This window comes from Abramis brama (assembly GCF_963993115.1).
Source record: "Abramis brama genome assembly, chromosome: 4".
NCBI lineage: Eukaryota > Metazoa > Chordata > Actinopteri > Cypriniformes > Leuciscidae > Abramis > Abramis brama.
The window spans coordinates 13,294,090-13,317,517 of record NC_139966.1 but is presented as its reverse complement, the minus strand read 5'-3'; the positions used below and the strand labels follow the sequence as shown (position 1 = coordinate 13,317,517).

Sequence of the window (23,428 nt, the reverse complement as noted above, 5' to 3'; positions counted from 1 at the left end):
GAGAACATAGGCAGGAGTCCATTCCAGAATGCGTAGGTCAATGAGTGCTAGCTCCGGGACCACCCTATTAGGGATCCTCCTCCTCTTCACCCACTGTGAAGGGGGAACCACAGCTGGAGAGTACCAACTCCACATACTCACAGAATATCTCTTGAGGGCCATCCTCTGTTATTTGAGGCCGGCGTGATATAAGGCGCACAGGGAGTCATCTGGGCAGTGCACCATGCTATCTAGACGGAGATCATGGGTGTGATGTGTGACTATGAATTATGAAAATGCAAATCCATTTTATCAGGTTTGAAGATCACCTGAACAGGGGTAAATCCGGAAATCCGGCTTTTCTGACCTGAAAATGATGCTCTCGTGAATAGAGATGCACCGATTGATCGGCTGGTGACCGGAATTGGCCGATTTTCACGTGATCGGCCGTGATCGGTGACCGGCCGGTCAGTCTGACAAAAGCCGATTTTATGCTGGTCAAATGCACTCGGGCGCCGCATGATTAACATTGCGCAACATCAGCATCACACGTGCACACGGAACACGCATAGGAGATCTCGTGAATTACGTCTGTTCAGACCGCAAGCGCGTATTTTTTTTCGCCATGCATGTTAATCAATGAGTGCATTGACAACGGGAGCAGGAGAAGCGCGTGAGCGTCAAGCAGGAGCATCACGAGCAGTGAAGCACGTGTTTCGGCGCCGAGTCTATTTGTAGCTGTAGGTTTGCTGTAGGTATGTAAGTAGTCGATTGTCGAGTTCACGCGCGTATGTTTAGTTACCTATGATCACGCGCGTGAACTCGACAATCGACTACTTTGGACTTCAACCGAAAACAGGATGTAAATACAGGTATGAGCTCTGGCCGAATTAACTTCATTTTTATACATATCTTTCACATCTACTGCAGTCAGATTCACCCGTGTTAACTCTAAAGGAATCACTCACATTGGCTGGGCACTTGTAATGACACATCAAGGATGTTAAGAGGGTAAAAGCAGGTTTAAAATATGCTCCATTGAAGTCAATAGGGTGCAAATTTTAAAAAGAGGATAACACGGTGTAGGCAACACTGATTTTTGTCGTTGTTCTCTGTATTGACAGCACTCCAAATTTACAACAAAATGAGCTCAATGTTAAAATTGACCGGAGTTCTCCTTTAAGAGGCTGGCATACCCTTGCCGGTACAGTGACATGATGCAAAGGTTTGGTCACCGACAAGTCCCAGTCCTGTGCATGGCCACAAACTCCGTGCTGGACTATATATATTCTGCACATCATCACAGGATAACGCAGTGGAATGAAAACATACTGAACCCTGTAGCATTGAGAACATATGCTGACTGCATCCTCCAAATGGGAGCCCCTCTGGATAATTGCTTTGGGTTTATTGATGGCACTGTACGACCCATTGCCAGACCAGGTGTAACACAGAGGATCCTATATAATGGACACAAACACATCCACAGTCTAAAATACCAGGCTGTAGCCATTCCTAATGGTTTGATTGCCCATCTGTACGGCCCTGTAGGTATGTCTGAATAATTTACCATCTATTGGAAACATTGTCATTCCCTTTAAAATTTATAAAATAAAATAAAAAAAAATTTAAATTTAAAAATATATTTTAACAGAGGGAAAGAAGCATGACTCTGGAATGCTGGCAGAATCTGGGCTGTTGGCATTGCTGCAACGTCATGCCATCTCTGTAGATGGCCATCCAATGTGTGTGTATGGGGACCCAGCATACCCACTGCGTGTGCATCTGCAAGCCCCATTTCGACATGTTCATCTCACCCCTCAAATGATGGAATACAACAAACGAATGAGTGAAGTCAGAGTGTCTGTGGAGTGGTTGTTTGGGGACATAGCAAACTACTTCAAGTTCATGGACTTCAAAAAGAATAAAAAAATTGGTTTGAGTAGTGTTGGAAAATTGTATGTTGTATCTGCTTTGTTAAGAAATGCACTAACTTGTCTGTACGGTAATCAGACATTGCAGTTTTTTAACTTGGATCATCCACACATTCGTGACTATTTTTCATGAGGTAACACATACATGCAAAACTACACTGTGCTATGTAGGCCTATGTATATATAAATAAATTTAAAATAAAAATAAATAAATATAACATAGTATACAAACACACAATATAAAACCAGAATTGTATTTAAAAAGAATGAGACATTTTATAATAACACATTTTTATTGTATTATTAACAAAAATATAGTATACATATGTAGTTAGTTTACACAAATACACAATATACATAAAGTAATAAAGTATAGGCTACTAACAACATGTTATTAAAAATATGCTATTTTCTGTTAAGGGCAATTCCACGCAAAACTGTCACATCCATAACGCCAACTCAATGCCATGTTATTGAGTTGGCGTTATGGATGTGACAGTTTTGCGTGGAATTGCCCTTAACAGATTTTATATTTTATTATTAATAGAAGGATTTATACATTGAAATGTTTTATGAATGAAATCACAAATAAATGTTTTTTAATTGCAAAAGAATAACAATCATTTCTTTGACAAATTTTCAATGAGGCTAAGTAATTGTCACGGTTCATGAATCGGCTGTCTCATGCTGAGGTGTCTGTGTGAATGTAATTGTGTGGGTGTGGTTACTCGTTGTGTTGATTAGTGTCTCCAGCTGTCACCAATCTCAGTTCCCTTTATATGCCCAGTAAATTCCCTCTCATGTTGTCAGATCGTTGTGGTTGTTCCTCGGTGTGTGTCCTGTTCCTGTGCCTCGTCTGCTAAGATTCTTCGTTCTGGATTTCGTCAGTTCTTCGTGTCGTTTGATGTTCCACGGTTCCTGGTTGTCTTCACTCGAGCACGCAGTTCACCGCACCACCACCGGATCGCCATCTCGTCCCTGCTTCATCACCACCTGAGTGTTTGTCTCCGGCCTGTGTCTTTTTCTGACCATCTTTAATAAACTGAGTTTACTTGCAATTTGCATCCTCCTGTTATTTCATCACAGAACGATCTGACCAGATCATGGATGCAGCAAGCCCGTCCCAGATCAACGATTTCATCGCTCACAGTATCTCACGTATGGACCAGCAAGAGGAGAGCATCTCGGGCACAGGTCGGGCGGTGCAAGCACTCGTGAAGCAGGTGTCCGAGCTCACCCAACAGGTACAACTTCTACGGACTCCCACTGCGCCCCCCACGCCGTCCGTTCCCCCACCACCAGCGCCTGCTGCAGCAGACAGCCCAGAGCCACGCCTACCCACACCCGAGGGTTATTCCGGCGAGCCGGAGTTTTGCAGAGCGTTCCTCACGAGATGTTCCATGCATTTCGCTCTACAGCCACGCACGTTCCGGAGCGAACAGGCTAAGGTGGCATTTGTGTTGACCCTGCTGTCAGGGAGAGCAGCGCTTTGGGGAACGGCGGTGTGGGAGAACGGAGACAACTGCTGCACCTCGTTCCTGGCACTCTCCGAGGAGATGAGGAGAGTATTCGATCGTGCAGTGGCGGGTAAGGAGGCGGCCAGATTACTCGCCGAACTGCGACAGGGAGAAGGCTCGGTGGCGGACTTTTCTATCCGGTTCCGCACCCTGGCCGCAGAGTGCCGTTGGAACGAGGAGGCGCAGTGGGATATGTTCCTGCATGGGCTGGCTGACCGCGTTCAACAGGAGATTTATGCCCTGGACTTACCCGAGACCCTCAATGGATTGGTGGAACTGGCGTTAAGAGTTGACGCTCGTCTGAATCGTGTGACCAGATTAACGCGTACCAGTCGCCCACAGCCCAGCACGGAGGACCATCAACCCGGCGGCGCGAGCGCGGTCAGCCCCACATTCGACCATGAGCCCATGCAGGTGGGGAGAGCTCGGCTTTCCCGGGAGGAGAGGGAAAGGCGGAGATCCCAAGGACTTTGTCTTTACTGTGGCCGGGCGGGCCATTACATCCATGCCTGCCCGGTAAAAGGGGCAAGCCCGATAGTAAGTATGAGGCTACTATCGGGTGGGATCTCCGCCGAGAAGACCTCATCACCATCATCGACCCTCCTCCCGGTAAGACTGAGATGGCGAACATCGACGCACAGCACCAGCGCACTACTGGATTCGGGAGCAGAGGGTAATTTCATGGACTTAAAACTAGCACTGAAGCTTCAGATTCCCATCACTCCTCTCTCACGTCACATTACTGTCAACGCACTCAATGGTCAAGAACTCCCCCGGATTACTCATTCTACTGAAAACATCACCCTCATCACTTCGGGCAATCATTCGGAACTCATTTCATTTCACCTCATGGACTCACCACTTGCACCAGTGGTTTTGGGACACCCGTGGCTGTCCAAACACAATCCCCGTGTCGACTGGAGCACTAACACTGTTTCCACTTGGAGTAACCACTGTCATGAGTCTTGTTTACTGTCTGCCTGTCCTTCTGTGTCTGGTTCTGTGTTTCAGAGTGAGGCAGCGGATTTGTCAAACGTGCCCGCGGAGTACCTCGACCTGAAGGAGGTGTTCAGTAAGTCTCGTGCTGCTTCTCTTCCTCCGCATCGTTCCTATGACTGTGCGATAGATCTACTGCCAGGTAAATCTCCGCCTAAGGGCAAACTTTACTCTCTTTCTGTTCCCGAGAGGGAGGCCATGGAGAAATATATTTCTGATTCTCTAGCCTCTGGGTTCATCCAACCTTCCTCTTCTCCTGCGGGGGCGGGGTTCTTTTTCGTTGGGAAGAAGGATGGTTCTCTGCGACCTTGCATTGATTACCGAGAGCTGAACAACATCACGGTAAAGAATTCTTATCCTTTGCCGTTGATGTCTTCAGCTTTTGAGAGGTTGCAGGGAGCATCTATTTTCACGAAACTGGACTTACGTAATGCATATCATTTGGTTCGCATCAGGAAGGGGGATGAATGGAAAACCGCTTTTAATACCCCTAGAGGACACTTTGAATATTTGGTTATGCCTTTCGGGCTTTCCAACAGTCCAGCGGTTTTCCAGGCACTCGTTAATGACGTGTTGAGAGACATGGTTGATCGGTTCATATATGTTTACCTGGATGACATATTGATTTTTTCTTCGTCTCTCCAGGAACACGTTCAACACGTCAGACGAGTGCTCCAGAGATTGTTAGAGAATGGGCTTTTTGTCAAGGCGGAGAAATGCGCGTTTCATGCACAGTCTGTTCCCTTCCTAGGGTACATCATCTCTTCTGAGGGAGTGCGCATGGATCCTGACAAGGTTAAGGCTGTGGTAGATTGGCCAAGTCCAGATTCCCGTAAGGCCCTACAGCGGTTTCTGGGATTCGCCAATTTTTACCGGCGTTTTATTCGCAATTTCAGCCAACTAGTCGCACCTCTGACTGCCTTGACCTCCCCCCGAACGACGTTCAGGTGGTCGAACACTGCCGAGGCAGTGTTCACCAAACTTAAGAGTCGCTTCGTTTCGGCGCCCATTCTTGTCACCCCTGATCCCACACGTCAGTTCGTGGTGGAGGTCGACGCGTCAGAGGTGGGAGTAGGAGCAGTTCTTTCACAACGCGCTTCCTCAGACGACAAGATGCATCCCTGCGCGTTTTTTTCTCATCGACTGTCGCCTGCCGAACGTAATTATGACATTGGTAACAGAGAGTTGTTGGCGGTCAAGTTAGCGTTGGAGGAGTGGCGTCATTGGTTAGAGGGTTCGGGGGTACCCTTTATCGTTTGGACCGATCATAAGAATCTTGAATACATCAGATCTGCTAAAAGACTCAACTCCAGGCAGGCTCGGTGGGCTCTTTTTTTCGGACGTTTTGATTTTGTTCTCTCGTACCGCCCGGGTTCCAAAAACATCAAACCCGATTCTTTATCTCGTATTTTTGATCCTTCCGAACGCCCGGTGACTCCCGAGTGTATTTTACCTGAGAAGATTGTCGTCTCCACTCTAGTATGGGAGGTCGAATCGAGGGTCAAGACAGCCCTAGAAGGGGTAACGCCTCCGCCTGGTTGCCCACCGGGTCGTTTGTTTGTTCCGGAGGGGTTACGGTCCGACGTTATTCGATGGGGTCATTGCTCCAACGTGGCTTGTCATCCAGGAGTAACGCGAACCAGTTTTTTGGTTAAACAACGATTCTGGTGGCCATTAATGGCTCGCGACATTCACGATTTTGTATTGGCTTGTTCAGTCTGTGCCACTGGAAAGACATCTAACCAACCCCCAGATGGGCTACTTCGACCGCTGTCTGTCCCTTCAAGACCCTGGTCCCATATCGCTCTAGATTTTGTCACCGCCCTCCCGCCCTCCAAGGGCATGACGGTTGTTTTAACCGTAGTGGACCGGTTCTCGAAGGCGGCACATTTCATCCCCTTGCCCAAATTACCTTCAGCCAAGGAGACAGCGGTCACAGTCATAGATCACGTCTTTCGGTTACATGGCCTCCCGATGGACGTGGTCTCTGACAGAGGTTCCCAATTCGTATCCAAATTTTGGCGAGAATTTTGTAAGTTACTGGGGGCCACGGTCAGTCTGTCCTCGGGCTATCACCCCCAGAGCAATGGTCAGTCTGAACGAGCCAACCAGGACCTCGAGAGAATGTTGCGATGTTTGGTTGCCAAGAATCCGTCGTCCTGGAGCCAACAGCTTTCTATGGTGGAGTACGCCCACAATTCGTTACCAGTGTCATCCACGGGCCTCTCGCCTTTTAAGTGTAGTTTAGGTTTCCAGCCACCAATTTTTCCTAGTCTGGAATCCGAGGTCGCGGTCCCCTCCGCTCACGCATTCGTCCAGAGGTGTCGCCATACTTGGACTAGAGCCCGTGAGACTCTACTCCAAGCAGGGGGGCGCATGAAGGCCAAGGCCGATCGCCACCGGTCAAAGCCTCCCGTTTACGTCGTGGGTCAAAAAGTGTGGCTTTCTACAAAGAATATTCCGCTCCGCTCCGTGTCTAACAAGTTAGCTCCCAAATTCATTGGCCCGTTTCCTGTCACCAAAATTATTAGTCCGGTGACAGTCCGTCTCAAACTCCCTCCTGCGTACAGGAGAATTCATCCCGCCTTCCATGTATCCAAAATCAAGCCTGTGTTTTATTCTCACTTTAATCCGCCTGCCCCGGTTCCCCCCCCGCCGCGACTCGTAGATGGGGAACCTACTTATTCGGTACATCGCATTCTGGACTCGAGACGGAGGGGACGCGGATTTCAGTACTTGGTGGACTGGGAGGGTTACGGTCCGGAGGAGAGAAGTTGGGTTCCTGCTAGAGACATTCTGGATCACTCCCTTATCGATGATTACAATCGACAGGTAAGGGTGTCTGGGAACGCCAGGCGGCGTTCCTAGGAGAGGGGGTACTGTCACGGTTCATGAATCGGCTGTCTCATGCTGAGGTGTCTGTGTGAATGTAATTGTGTGGGTGTGGTTACTCGTTGTGTTGATTAGTGTCTCCAGCTGTCACCAATCTCAGTTCCCTTTATATGCCCAGTAAATTCCCTCTCATGTTGTCAGATCGTTGTGGTTGTTCCTCGGTGTGTGTCCTGTTCCTGTGCCTCGTCTGCTAAGATTCTTCGTTCTGGATTTCGTCAGTTCTTCGTGTCGTTTGATGTTCCACGGTTCCTGGTTGTCTTCACTCGAGCACGCAGTTCACCGCACCACCACCGGATCGCCATCTCGTCCCTGCTTCATCACCACCTGAGTGTTTGTCTCCGGCCTGTGTCTTTTTCTGACCATCTTTAATAAACTGAGTTTACTTGCAATTTGCATCCTCCTGTTATTTCATCACAGTAATGCTTGCCCTTGCTGTTGCTGAAGTAGCATAGTCTGCATTGCCTGCATTTGCTGTTGCTGTTGTTGCATTAGTTGCATCATGTCACTCATCTGCTTTTGTGTTTGTTGTGCTGCTTTTGCTTGCTCTTCAACCTGTATTTTTTTCAATTCCAATTCCTTTTCTCTTAGAACCCTCTCAGTCTGGCTTCTCTCCCTCAAAAACTCAATGGTGTCATTCCCACTCCTTCTCCTACGTTTGTTGTTTGTCCAGTCCTCTCCCTCTTCACTAAGCCTCCTGTTGGTCTGGCTAACCCTCTCCATGGCCTTCTTCCTTGCCTCTTCTGCTTTGGCCCTGTCCGTCTCTAACTTCCTCGTACTCTCATCACTCCCTTTGTTTTCCTCAGCTGCTCTTTCTTTCTCTGTTATTTCTTCAATTAGTTCATCAAGTTCTGTTATTTCTGCAGATGTTCCACTGCTCTTCTCGTCTTTATTGTTTCTGGCCTTGTATTTCGTCTGAATCAAGTTGAATCTCTTCCTCACTGACCTCTGCATAACTCTGAATTTGGGTTCTTGAGAGCAATTCCGTGTGTCTGCTATAGTTGACCAGGCCTTGCCCTTGTCAACACTGCCCTTTTTGTACCTGTATGGTTCTGTGAGCAGGATTTCTCTACAGAGAAGTACATCATGTTGCTCTTTCCACTACATAGGGACTCTAATCAACAAGAAACATGAAGTAAATATAGCTAATTTTTGAAAAGTAAGTATAATTAACAGTCTTGATAGATAACTAATCCATTAATCTATTTCTAATCTGTTAATCTACTTTACTCAATTAAAAATATTTTAATAGCATAGTTAATTTTAATACATTTAACATGGATTTTGAGAAGGATGTTTATGCAATACTTACATTGTTCACTTCACATCATCTCTAATCTCAATGCTGCCTGAGGTGTTGTTGCTAACAACAGACATATCTTTATACAAACGGAAAAAATCGTTAAAATTAGCTTAAGTTTAAAACATTTTAACACATATTATATAAAAGACTAGTGGTACAATCATAAACTGCTGCAATTACAGTGTCATATGCCATAAAACATAACATTTATTTACCTAATCTCTCACGTTGTAGCGACTCCGGCAAATCAGCTGTTCTCCCGTAGTAGACCGTTAAAGTAGAACGTCACAAAGTAGCAGTTAAATTCGCGCATGCGCAATACAACGCCAGAATGGCATTGCCGTTCCACAGAGGCTGTTGCTTAAAGTCCCTAGTACCTTGGCACGACAACGGCAGCGCCGGATGATTCTGTCAGCATTAAAGACTTTTAAAATAATTTAACTCGCGTTCATGTTTGAATGCCTTCTGTTTGTGATTCAAAAGACGATGCTCGCTAACCATTAGGCTACCATAGTAAACATAGTAAACGCTTGAAAATACGCATAGTAAAAAAACATAGTGAACGCTTGAAGAAATCAGACCAATCATAAAGGCTATCACAATCATGTTTTTATTCTATCTGTCAGTAGCCTACGCCTCGTCTCTTACCGGACTATCATAAAATAAAGCAACTTTTTTTTCGGGAGTTTCCTCTGTTTCTCTGACTGAAAATATCTGTATGGGAGTCGAGAGAGTGCTAAAGCTCCTCAGGTCGTATGGCATATATTTGTAGAAATTATCATTCTTTCTAAATGTGATGTAAATATGTCCTGTAGGCCTACCAGATAAACAGAAACATACGTGACTGAAGAAGTAAGTGTGTCCTCTTTCTTTTGTGAAATAGACCTAACGGTAATTTATTTCTGAGTGACTAATGTGCAATTTTGACATAAATTAATTCATTATGATCAATGTATCACTTTTTATTGTAAACCTGTGGTAAAACATCGATGCTTGGGTTTTAAATATTCAAGTAAACAACAAAAATGCCAGCAAACGGCCACTTTTATCATGTTTGTTTTCAACGCTGTTTCCAGTGATTTTTTTATATTAGTTTTCTGATAAAACTTCCATTTGTTGGTGAAATGATGGGTTAGTGTGACGTTGTTCCAGAGAGGCGTGTTACGGGCGTGTTTTAGTCAAGCGCTCTGGGGCTTCTGGCCCGACAGTGGAAACGCAGGCCCGGTGCTATTAGCCCGGCACGGCCCGTTTAAAGCCCTGGCTCGCACTGGCCCGACAGTGGAAACGCGGCTATTGACTGGAAGGGGTACGGTCTAGAAGAGCATTTCCTGGATCCCTTGGGATGATGTACTTGATCCCACTCTCTTCACCTCATTTCACCTCGAACATCCCGACCATATATATATATACACACATATATACATATACACACATATATACATATATATATATATATATATATATATATATATATATATATATATATATATATATATACACATATATATATATACATATATATATATATGTAAGGGCTGGGAATCGATTAAAAAAAATTAACTAATTAATTGCACAATTTGCTGTAATTAATTGCGTTTCCCCCAAGCTTGTAATCATCAATATTTAAACTTAGAATCACCTAATTAAACAACACAGGGGAAAAAAAGGAACAGAAAATAGCCCTATATTAAAATATTAAACATCAATATATCAATATATTATTCTTTTTCAATAATCAATCAACATAATCAATTTAACAGATTATTATTATAATTTTTTTTTTACTAATTATCAAAATAAAATATAGTCCTACAAAGCTATTATTACCAGAGCATGTGATCAGAGCAGGTCATTTTACCATTGTTGCCCAGCATGACTATACCAGCTCAGCAAAAAGAAGTCTACAGAGAAATTTCACGTTATTTGAGTGGACTTTACTTTTCCAGTGCTCGGTACATGATTGAAGCGTTTGGGCCGTTAACGACAGAGCCGCCGACACACACACACACACACACACACACGGAACACGGAGCGTGGCGCACACACGGAGCGGAAAAGACCCACTCATGAAAGCTGCGCGAGAATGAAACATGATCGCCGAACATGGAGAGGCGGGACGGCATATTTCGGCCTTTTTAATAGCAGCCGCAACAGGAAATCGTTAAAACGAGGCAAAAAAATAAAAAGTGCTGCGTTAATTGCGTTATTTTTTTTTTACACGTTAAACATTTCAAATTAATCGCAAAGATTAACGCGTTAATTCCCCCAGCCATAATATATATATATATATATATATATATATATATCCTTATTTTTATACTAGTGGGTGTATGAAACTACAGTTCATTTATGTAAGGAGGATAGCAAAATAAAGTACAATATGACATTATTCCCAAAAATTCTTCATACAGTGGACCACCAGTAAAATCTGTAAAACATTTGGGCCAAAAATGATTCAGCTCAAGTGTTTTTTCTTTAATTGCTAATGCGACCTTTTTACACCACAGACTGGACAAAATTAAGCATTGTTTGGTAATTGGTTGACCTAAATTGGTATTATCTAATTGTGTACTTAAATTTAACAGTTGACAGCTATTCAACCTAATTAATTTGTGAGACATCTGACAGAAGGATGGCAAAAACCAGGGAAATATCAACTGATTTGATAACTCTGAGTTCTTGTCATATTTTATTCTAAACTATAGGAAATAAACTCTGATAATGTGAGAAATGTTGAAGGTGTCAATAATTTTTTGGTTTGACTGTATGTTGTGTAAGGGTGAGGGTAAAGCTGGTGGACTGTAATTTCCGGGCGCCCTCTCTCTTTCACGGGATGTCATAGCGATGAGAGGCATGGACCAGAGATTCTCCTTGTTAGAAGTGTCTGATGGGGTCTGTTATATTTTGACACAGAAACTGAGAGAAGCCAAGAGTAAATCACATGACAACTGCATCATCGTGTGGGATCTCTTCTATTAAAAAGAAAACAACGCAGACAGAAACCCACTACACCAGGAGTGAGGAACCTGCTTTACAGATTTGCAGACACATGTTTTTCACACATCACTCAAACACAGAACCAGGAAACAGGAAACTCTTCTGTTCAGAGAAATTGAAACTGAAGTGAAGTTGAGCTGTTGTGTGTTTGTGTCTGTGTTCATGCAGTAAAATGGCAGAAGCCAGGGTTTCTCAGGATGAGTTCCTGTGTTCAGTGTGTCTGGATCTCCTGAAGGATCCAGTGACCATTCCCTGTGGACACAGTTACTGTAAGATCTGTATTACAGGCCGCTGGGATCAGGAGGATCAGATGAGAGTCTACAGCTGCCCTCAGTGCAGACAGACCTTCAGTCCAAGACCTGCTTTAGCTAAAAACACCATTCTGGCTGAAGTGCTGGAGAAACTGAAGACTAAACTTCCTGCTGACTGTTACGCTGGAGCTGGAGATGTGCAGTGTGACGTCTGTAATGGAAGAAAACGCAAAGCCATCAAGTCCTGCCTGGGGTGTCTGGAGTCTTACTGTCAGAATCACCTTGAACAACATGAGAGTTTCTTTAAAAGAAAGAGACACAATCTGACAGATGCCACTGGACGACTGCAGGAGATGATCTGCCAGAAACACAACAAGCTCCTTGAGTTTTTTTGCCGCACTGACCATAAATGTATATGTGTGCTGTGTATGATGGATAACCATAAAAAACACGACACTGTATCAGCTGAAGCTCAGAGGACAGAGAAACAGGTACGCACTTTAAACTAGACACTGATGAAATAAAGTTGACATTATTTATATGGGAACCCATATGATCAGGTAACATCATTCACACTGCAGACATCAGCAGAAGTGAACAGAAGCTGCAAGTGGACATTCACTGCTGAGCGTTTCTGTGCTCCGCATTGAACTTAACAGAAAATATGGTGAAAATGTACCGTAAACATATTTACCACCACCACCACAAACTTTTGTAAAACAGACTTTGATGAAGTAACATAAAATAATGTAAAATATTCACCGGTTGTTTGACAAAATATATCTCTGTCAAGAATAACACAAGTTAAATGCAACGACAGACAAAAACACTTTCTTTTCAGTAAATCTGTCTCAGTCCATATAAACTCATTTATAGCTTTACTTCAGGTTTTGGCTTCAGTTCTGTGTTTTTAAATCAAATCAAGTATATTTGTATAGCGCTTTTCACAATACAGATTGTATCAAAGCAGCTTCACAGTATTAAATTAAAATAAAATAATACAACAAGGTTTGTTTCTAGTGGAATTTATTGATTGATAGAATAAAATTAAATATCCCCAAAATATCCCCAACTGAGCAAGCCAAAGGCAACAGTGGCAAGGAACCGAAAAAACTCCATCAAGTGACCTAATGGTGTCCTAAAACTCCATCAGGTGACCTAATGGAGAAAAAAAAAACCTTGGGAGAACCCAGGCTCAGTCGGGGGCCAGTTCTCCTCTGGCATTTATGAACTAGAGGCCGGATTGTAGTTTGAACTGTAAGATTAACAATATTATATGAATGCCTGGCCGAAAAGATGCGTCTTTAATCTAGTTTTAAACTGGGAGAGCGAGTCCGAGCAACGAACAGTATCAGGAAGACTATTCCAGAGTTTCGGAGCTAAATGTGAAAATGCTCTCCCTCCTTTGGTTGATCTGGATATCCTAGGTATGACCAAAAGCCTCGAATTTATTGATCTTAAAGCGCGCAATGGATTATAGGGCGATAGAAGATCCGTTAAATAGACTGGAGCTAAGCCGTTTAGGGCTTTATAAGTCAGTAGCAATACCTTGTAATTAATACGGAACTTTATAGGTAACCAATGCAGTGATGATAAAATCGGTGTTATATGATCATATTTTCTTGATCTAGTAAGAACTCTAGCGGCTGCATTTTGGACTAACTGTAGCTTGTTTATTGAGGATGCAGGACAACCGGCTAATAAAGCATTACAGTAATCTAGTCTCGAGGTCATGAATGCATGAACTAACTTTTCTGCATCAGAAACTGATAGCATATTACGTAGCTTAGCAATGTTTCTAAGGTGGAAAAAGGCTGTTTTTGTAACATACGAAATATGATTTTCAAAAGACAGGTTACAATCGAGTATAACACCCAGGTCTTTTACTGTAGAGGATAAAGTAACAGGACATCCTACGATGTCAAAGTTGTATTGTGAGAGGTTCTGTGGGCGGTTTTTTGAACCGATAAGTATTACCTCTGTCTAGTCCGGATTTAATAAAAGAAAATTATGCGTCATCCAATCTTTTATATCTTTAACACACTCTGTCAATTTGGATAATTTAGCGTTTTCATCCGGCCGTGATGAAATATATATTTGAGTGTCATCAGCATAACAATGGAAACTAATTCCATGTTTCCTTATAATATTTCCAAGTGGCAGCATATATATTGAGAATAACAGAGGGCCTAACACAGATCCCTGCGGCACTCCATAGTTTACTGGAGTTATGTTCGTTTTTTCTCCATTCAAATAGACAAAATGGTAGCGGTCAGATAAGTATGATCTAAACCAGCTTAATGCTTGTCCTTGAACACCAGTATAATTTTGTAGTCGATCTAAGAGTATTGTGTGATCTATAGTATCGAACGCAGCACTTAGATCAAGTAAAACTAGTATTGAGATACAGCCTTGGTCAGAAGCTAAAAGTAAATCATTTGTGATTTTAACGAGCGCAGTTTCAGTGCTATGATGCGGCCTGAATCCTGACTGAAACTTTTCATAGATATCATTTTCTTGCAAGAAAGAGCCCAGTTGAGCGGACACAACTTTTTCTAGTATTTTAGACATAAATGGAAGATTTGAAATGGGTCTATAATTTGCTAGATTATTATGATCTAATTGTGGTTTCTTAATGAGAGGTTTTATAACTGCCAGTTTAAATGTTCTTGGAACATGACCTAAAGATAAAGATGAGTTAATAAAATTGAGGAGAGGCTCTTCCACTACAGGTAACACTTCTTTCAGTAGTTTAGTTGGTATAGGATCTAATAAACATGTTGTTGTTTTAGATGAAGTGATAAGTTTATTTAACTCTTTTTGTTCTATAGTTGTAAAGCACTGTAATTGTTCTTGCGGGGTGATAATTGAGGCTGAATTATAAGGCGCGATTGAGGATTGAACGTTTACAATTGTGGTTCTGATGTTTTCTATTTTCTCAGTGAAGAAGTTAATGAAATCATTACTACTAAACTGTAACGGGATATTTTGTTCGGGTGACGTCTGTTTATTTGTTAGTCTAGCCACGGTGTTAAATAAAAACCTTGGATTGTTTTGGTTGTTTTCTATTAGTTTGCGGAGGTGCTCAGCCCTGGCCGCTTTTAGGGCCTTTTTATAACGTGACATACTGTCTTTCCACGCGATTCTAAAGACCTCTAAATTTGTTTGTTTCCATTTACGCTCTAAATTACGGGTTTCTCTCTTTAGAACATGCGTAGTATTATTGTACCATGGTGCTTTAATTTTCTCTCTGACCTTTTTTAATTTAATGGGTGCAACAACATCCAATGTTCTAGAGAGAATGGTGCTCATAGTGCTAGTTAGTTCTTCTAGTTCATCTGTTTGTTCGGGTTCAGGCAGCAGCTGAGACAGATTAGATAAGCAATTTGAGAAATTATCTATGGTGGATGGAAGGATTGTTCTGCCTGGTCGATAACGCGGCGCCGCATGACATATTACAGCAGTACGTAATATGCAAGTTACCAAGTAATGGTCAGTGACATCATCACTTTGTGGAATGATATCTATATCGGTTGGATCGGTTCCATATGATATAATTAAATCGAGTGTATGATTAAGACGATGAGTTGGTCATCGTCATAAAATAAACTTGAATGGTTCAAATGAAACTTGAACTAAAATAAACTGATGGAAATGGGATGACCGTTACTAAATAAGCCCGTTATTAAATACTGTTACGCAGCAGAAACACTCAGTGTGAGGCTTTACATCTGTGTCAGTTTCACTTTTATGATACTTATGCTTGCAGTGTGAAAGAGGCTTTATGCTTCATGTAAATTCATATACAATGGTGGAAACTAATCTATCATCCCTTTAATAAGTTTGAACCTGCAGCCATTGGATATTTATTCTACTGTTACTGGATTTAACTTTTAACATGATGATTTTATACATAAATCGCGTGCTAGACAGAACACAACACCACACGCAGACAGAAGAGCGTACAACCAGAGAGAACTCGAAACCGCATGCCTACACAACAAGACAGAGTGCACGAGAACGAGCGAATGCACTCACAACAGAATACACACACACAAAGCATGAATGAAACACATAACCGAAACCAAACTAAACATGAGTGCCGGAATCCGAACATCACACTTCGAACATGAAACAAGGCACACAGACAAGAGACCGTATGCTCACACAAAGACAAGACAATACAGGAGTGTCAGGGCTCTGTCACAAAACCAAGAATAAACTAGACCAAAGTGACATAACCCTGACAGATATAGTGACAGCAGTATAAACTGACATCTCTGTTATTGATTTGTGGTGCAGAAGCAGCTGAAGGAGACGCAGAGGTCGTTCCAGCAGAGGATCCAGCAGAGAGAGAAAGATCTTCAGCAGCTGAGAGAGGCTGTGGCGTCTCATAAGGTGAGTCTGGAGAAGAAGAGAAGTTTGAGACGTCTCAGTCAGGACTCACTGAAGACACTGTGTGATTGTGATGTGTGTGTAACAGCGCTCTGCACAGACAGCAGTGGAGGACAGTGAGAGGATCTTCACTGAGCTCATCCGCTCCATTGAGAGAAGCCGCTCTGTGGCGACACAGCGGATCAGAGATCAGGAAAAGACTGCAGTGAGATGAGCTGAAGGACGACTGGAGCGACTGGAGCAGGAGATCAATGATCTGAGGAGGAGAGACGCTGAGCTGGAGCAGCTTTCACACACACAGCATCACATTCATTTCCTGCAGGTAACAGAGATCTAGAAGAACAGGATCATAGGCCTCGTTTACACTGCAGGTCTTGATGCCCAGTTCTGATTTGTTGCCTATATCCGATTTGTTTGACTGTCCGTTTACACATTCTTTCAATTGTGACCAATATCCGATTCATGCGTTTACATCACGCATACTTAAAGGTTTTTTTTGCACAAATGGACAGACATGAAATATGCTTGATGCTAGCTTTGCGATATATGCAAAGTTCGCCAAACATCACCATGATTTTGAGGCAGAGGAGGACGAAAAGGGCCATCATTGCAGCCTGCGCATATGCTTCAGAACATAGGCCTACAACACGATCTCATGAAAGTGTGTATCTATACCACTCATTTTATTTCTCGTGCCATTTATATGCCAAAAATTGTTTTTGCGTGCATGATATGCACTGTAAATCCCTTGGGTATGCCATAAAGTGCATATCATATGCACGCAAAAACGGCGTATCATATGCACGCAAAAACTATTTTTGGCATAAATGGCACGAGAAATAAAATTTGTGCTATAGATACGCACTTTTAATGTGATCGTGGCGGGCTCCAAAATTTTAGGATGAGCAAGCCAACCTTTGATATGTTGTGTCACCGTGTGTCCACATTCATCTCCTATGACGACACAACGTTTCGTCGGGCAATATGTCCCTTTGCAGATGCGCTTTGGGGTTGCTCTCATCATTAAACCGTGGATACGTTGCCTAATGCCTCAGAAAATCTGATCTGCCTGTTTACATGACAGTCGCATTGGCACACATATGATATATATCTGATTTATTTCCACATATGAATGAGGCCTGAAACCGATCTCGAAATATCCGAATGCATGCATTTTTTTCCTGTTTACACTGTCATAGAACACATCCGAGTCACATATGAGCAAAAAATCGGAATTGGGTCACATTTCACTGACAGTGTAAACAAGGCCATAGTGGACTTGAGCATGAGACTGCAATGTTGTCGGGAATTCTGTGTGTTGTGTTATATAATTGTTCTCATCTGATCATCTTGCTTTAAAATAGACGACACTTATAAATGCATTTCAGCTCTGGAAATCTCTTAGGAAACATGTTCTGAGCTCTTTCTTCTGGGAGATACACTATTCAGCTGCCAAACTCCACAAGTGCAACGAACAGTTCAAAACTTCCAGAAAATATAAACTTTTTTTTAACCAAATTTCCTTCTGATTTCTTACATCATGGTGAAATTGATGGAACCAATTTTGAGTTATGATCACCAAAGTTGCTTCAGGCATAGGTGTGATTGGCAAAGGACAAAAAAGCAGGAAAATATATGGCACACCTACCATAATGCGGCAAAAGCTCTATTCTCGAGATGTTTTGACTTTAATCTCGAAATGTTTCGACTTTAATCTCGAAATGCTAGATTTTTTTTTTTTTTTACAGATTTCTTTCTTCTTTTTTTTCATTGCGGTTCAGGGCTTCCGTAGGCTATTCTGATCATGCTATGACTTTTTCTCGTTGTGGATCTGGCTCTAGAGGCAGTATTTTCTAACCATGTCAGGGGAGTTATTCTTATGGGTTTTAGAATAATGTCACTTGCCAGGTCATGTAAGGGGTAGACCACAGAATTTATTATACTTGTCAAAACGAAAATAGAAACTCCACTATGTCTCTCTTTACATTTATTTTGTCCCGTTGTAGGCTTCAGCCAAGAAAAGAAATAGTTCGCCCCATTCGTCCAAAATTCTTAGCACACTTTAGATAACCTTCCGCAACGAGTACAGGCTCTTTGGTGGAGCTCTGCTTTGAATGAAGTTCCATCGTGACAAATGAATGGACAACTTGCGGAGTGACATGAAGACATGAATCAAAAAACGTTGACAGCGGTGAGCGGTCATTATGTTTACCAATACCCGACCCGTGCCATGCGCGCACAAAAGAGGATTTGCATGATTCACGAGAGCATCATTTTCAGGTCAGAAAAGCCGGATTTCCGGATTTACCCCTGTTCAGGTGATCTTCAAACCTGATAAAATGGATTTTCATTTTCATAATTCATAGTCACACATCACACCCATGATCTCCGTCTAGATCACATGGTGCACTGCCCAGATGACTCCCTGTGCGCCTTATATCACGCTGGCCTCAAAGAACAGACAGAGGCGTGCCTGGGGATGGCCCTCAAGAGATATTCTGTGAGTATGTGGAGTTGGTACTCTCCAACTGTGGTCCCCCCTTCACAGTGGGTGAAGAGGAAATGGACTCCTGCCTATGTTCTCACCCCTGAGGTCTCTTCTTCTCCACCGGTCCTACTAGGCCTAATGGACTTTCTGATTCCGAATATTTCCCTTTCCCTCCTGGCTCCTTTGTCTTCGCTGGTCCCGTCCAGCCTGTTTCCCTCCGGTTCCTCCTTCGTCTTTGCTCCCACTGGATCTGGCTATGTCTTTCGAGCCCCCAGTTCCAGAGGTGGCCAGAGGTGGAGCCAGGGAATCCATAAACAAATACTAGTTACGTTTCTGTTGCTGTGTTTAGTACCTGTGTCCTGTGCTGCAATTAGATCCTCACCTCCTTTCCTTTTTTGACTATACTGTGACACCTTGCTCTATAATTTTATAATTTCAGTTTATGCATTACAGCTGAGATGATGACTGATGCATTTGATTTTGATAATGGGTAACACTTTATAATAACGTTCAATTTAAGTTATTAGTTAATGTTGAACAAATCATTTACAAAACATGACTGTACGTTCATAAATGATTAATAAAAGATAAATATGTTGTAAATAATCAAACAGATCATTAGTAGATGATTAATATGTTATTAGTTGATAAATTAATCTCTTGCAAATCAATTAAATATTTATGTTAAAATTGTTTTAGTATCCTAAAGATCAACCAGAGCTGCACAAATCTGACTGTATATAGTGGTAAGTATCCAAAACTTAACTCATTTAGTAAATTGATTGTCCAGTTTTCTTTCTGTTGAGACTTCCGCACAAATCTGACAGTAGTGCAGGTTATTGGCTGAAGTGTGGAGGTGATGAGCTTTGATTTCTGTTTTCTGTAGAGTTTCCAGTCTCTCTCAGCTCCTCCTGAATCTACAGACGTAAATGACAATCCTTTCAGTCCTCTCTCCTTTTTTGATGCCGTGAGAGAATCTGTCCTTCAGCTGAGAGACAAACTGGAGGATTTCTGTAAAGAGGAGCTGAAGAAGATCTCTGACAGAGGTAAAGTCCTGGAGATTCTGCTCTCAGAAAGGATCCTCCATCATCTCATATCATGTAGAAGATCATATTAGAAATGTCCTAAGAACGGATGCAGGGATCATTTTCTCTTGACATGATAATCACACTCTTCATGTCTGTTGATTTCCACAGTCACTTCCACCAACATTGTTCCCAAGACGAGGACCAGGAACGACTTCCTACAATGTAAGACACTAAGAAAACAAGCAGAAAAACTCACTGTGTGTGTTCATGTTCTTTCTGTATAAGATGAAAGAAAATATGACAGAAGAGATATGGAGTTGATCATATAAATGATGTTTTGCACAGGATATCTGGTAAACTGTACTGAGACACTGCTGATATATTGAACATGAAGAGTTCAGATATATTAAAAGATCAGACAGATTCATAATTCCTTATTCTGATGTGTTTTCTCTCCATCAGATTCCCATCAGTTCACTCTGGATCTGAACACAGTGAATAAACGCCTCCGTCTGTCTGAGAGGAACAGAGTGATTACTAACACTAACACAGTCCAGCCGTATCCTGATCATCCAGAAAGATTTGATCATAATGAGCAGGTGTTGTGTAGAGAGAGTGTGTGTGGACGCTGTTACTGGGAGATTGAGTGGAGTGGAGATGTGCTTGGTGCTGTATATATATCAGTGTCATATAAGAGCATCAGCAGGAAGGGATCGGTTAATGATTGTTGGTTTGGACGTAATGACCAGTCCTGGAGTTTGTTCTGCTCTTCCTCCAGTTACGCATTCAGACACAATAACATGGAGACTAAACTCCCTGTAAAGCCCATCAGCAGGAGAAAAGGAGTGTGTGTGCATCACAGTATGACAGGAGTGTGTGTGGATCACAGGAGAATAGGAGTGTATGTGGATCACAGTGCAGGAACTCTGTCCTTCTACAGCATCTCTGACACAATGAGTCTCATACACACAGTCCAGACCACATTCACTCAACCGCTCTATCCTGGGTTTACTGTTTATATTGGATCATCAGTGAAACTGTTCTGATGAATCAGAATAGACTGTAGAGCTAAATATTGTATTATATTGAATGTTGTTTAATGGAAAATAAAAATATGTTCTTTACATGGCTTCCAAGTTTCAACAAATAAATTAGACATTACAGATAAGATCAAAGGCAGACCATATGTTCATTTCCATCTAATCCTTATAGAAGAAGGACTTGTTACTTTTCAGTGTAACGTATAATGTAGTGATTCTGACAGGTCAATTTAGCTCAAAAGGAATTATTAATTAATTTATAGGGAATTCGAAAGAATCACTTATTAGAATCACGTCCAGCATTCATTTGAACCGGCCGTAACTATCAGCTCTGCAGCGGATATAAATATCTAAAATATAGTGAAACACTATTTATTAGAAAGGTAACTTAGATCAGCAGTTTAAGACATTAAATTCGTAAGCACATAACACAAGTAACACTTCTCTTTAAAATACAAACAAGACTTTATTGATTATTCTAACACATAAAACTAATATCTAACACAAACACATGCACACACATTCATACGAGTTGCAGAAAGAAAGAGAGTGAGGAAAGAATGAGTTTTAAGATTGAGATGATGAAATCTCAAGATAAGACATGACCTGAACGAACCATCAATCATTAATTGAAGAGTTTGGTTCCAAAACGCGATAAACGCCATTTAAAAAAAAATTGAGTTCCTGCAAAAATCAGTATTGTATAGGGTCGGTACTGAAAAGTAAATTTTAAATTTTACGTAAAATGCGATATCCGCCGTGTTATTCTGTCATGTTTTCTCCCTTTCTTTCCAAACCGCGACAAACGCCAGTCTCCTTTCTCTGCAGAATGAGATAAATCCGCTCAACCAATCACAGCGCACCATTCCACGCACTGTAAACAGTAACGGCAGCGCTTTGAATACACCCGGCATCCTAGTTTTTCCTATCTACTTTGTACTTTTTGATCAACAATCAAACAAAATCTTTTATAATTTTGACAGCATTGATGAACCTGTGGTGGTTTCTGCGGTAGGGAAGAAACGTAAGCCATCGAAATCTAATCATTTAGGCCTACGTGAGGAGATTAAGAAGACGAGGCGCGGGAGGAGGAAAAATGCCGGCTGTTGCTTGTTCTCACACGACAGCATCAAACTTAAGTCACGCTGACACGTTGAACCCAGGGGATCTTTTGAAAAACTTTCAGTTGTTTTACTCAAAGTCAACGAAAACTGAGCAGGACTAAGCCATTTTACAGATGATCGCCGTCAAAAAAGTTCAGGAGGTATTTCCTAGCCATAGCTGATTGAATGTATTTTTAGTCCAGTGCCTGTAATAAGATATTGACCGAGTTCAGAGGCTGTCATATGTGGATCAACTTATTTTGTTGTGTATTTTCAACAGTTTCAATATGAAAAATAACTTTTATATTGATTCAATGGATTAATTGCATTTTGGGGAAAAAAAGTGTTATGAATTTATTGCATTTTGGGGAAAAAATGATCAGTTTTTATAATAAATCTTTGAAAATCAAAATCTGGATTTGAATTTGTTTTGTTATTATAACCTAAAGATGCTATGTGAAAGTTTGAAACAGAAAATAGTGGTTTTCATCTTGCCACATTCTTGGTAAAGAAAACACATTTTTACTCAAATTAATCAAAATGGATTTATTGCGTTTTGGAACCAAACTCTTCAATTTAACCCTTCTATCATTTCTTAGGCGGGTTATTAAATATATATCAATGCACCAGTTCAGTTTAAGAGTCTGGAGGCTACTTGCTTGTCTTTGCTTTTGGAGATTCCGTTCGTCGGCCTGAAAGGGGTTTCCCAAGTTTGTTGGCTGGCGTCTCTTCGTGCCTGGATAGATGACTGGGGCGGCCAATCACGTGGTGTGCTGGCGGATGAATGGAACGTCTTTGAAGCTGGAAAGCAGGCTTTGCAGGCGAATTGTGGACCGAAACTTTGCTTGAATGAAGCTGTTTAACCCATGTTCTTCTGATCTTGATTTGGGTTCTTTCGTCTGCTCGTTTACATAGTTACTCGTCTATCTGGTTACTCCATGATCGTGTTTTAATCTACTCTTCTTTTTCTTCTTCCATCCCCCACCTCCACCGGGTACAGCCTCACACTCCATCCACTTTCCCTGCACTCCGCAACCAGATCTGCATACTTCGCCTTCTTTCTCTCATAGGCAGCTTCCAGTCCCTCCTCCCATGGCACCGTCAGCTCGATCAGTATTACTGACTTCACAGCTGCAGACCACAGCAACACGTCTGGTCTTAAGGTGGTGCTGCATATCTCCTGTGGGAACTGGAGCTGCCTTCCCAAGTCTACTTCCATCTTCCACACCACCCCTGGTGTTAGTAGCTTGGCGGGTTGTCTCTTGCTGGTATGCCTTGCGTGTTCCCCCTGCCTAATGAAGTGGATCCTGCATCGGCTCTCTGATGGACTCTGGTTGTTTGCCTCCTGTCGACTTTTCTCCAGCACCTCTGCCAGCTTCCTGAGCACTTGGTCGTGCCGCCATCTGAGCTGACCCTGTGTCAGTGCTGTTTTACAGCCCGACAGAATATGCTGGAATGAGGCATTGATGGTCCCACAGAGGTCGCAGGATTGCTCTGTTCCAAGCCAT

At 42.3% G+C, this 23,428-nt stretch overlaps 1 pseudogene across 1 annotated transcript; it reads left to right on the top strand.

The window, feature by feature from the left end:
- The first annotated feature begins 11,520 nt into the window (after positions 1 to 11,520).
- Positions 11,521 to 23,086, top strand: LOC311081655 (tripartite motif-containing protein 16-like; annotated as a pseudogene). The gene is made up of 6 exons (XR_014609579.1): positions 11,521 to 12,357; positions 16,169 to 16,264; positions 16,350 to 16,583; positions 19,636 to 19,795; positions 19,946 to 19,999; positions 20,240 to 23,086. The product of XR_014609579.1 is annotated as a tripartite motif-containing protein 16-like (transcript).
- Positions 23,087 to 23,428: the final 342 nt, after the last annotated feature.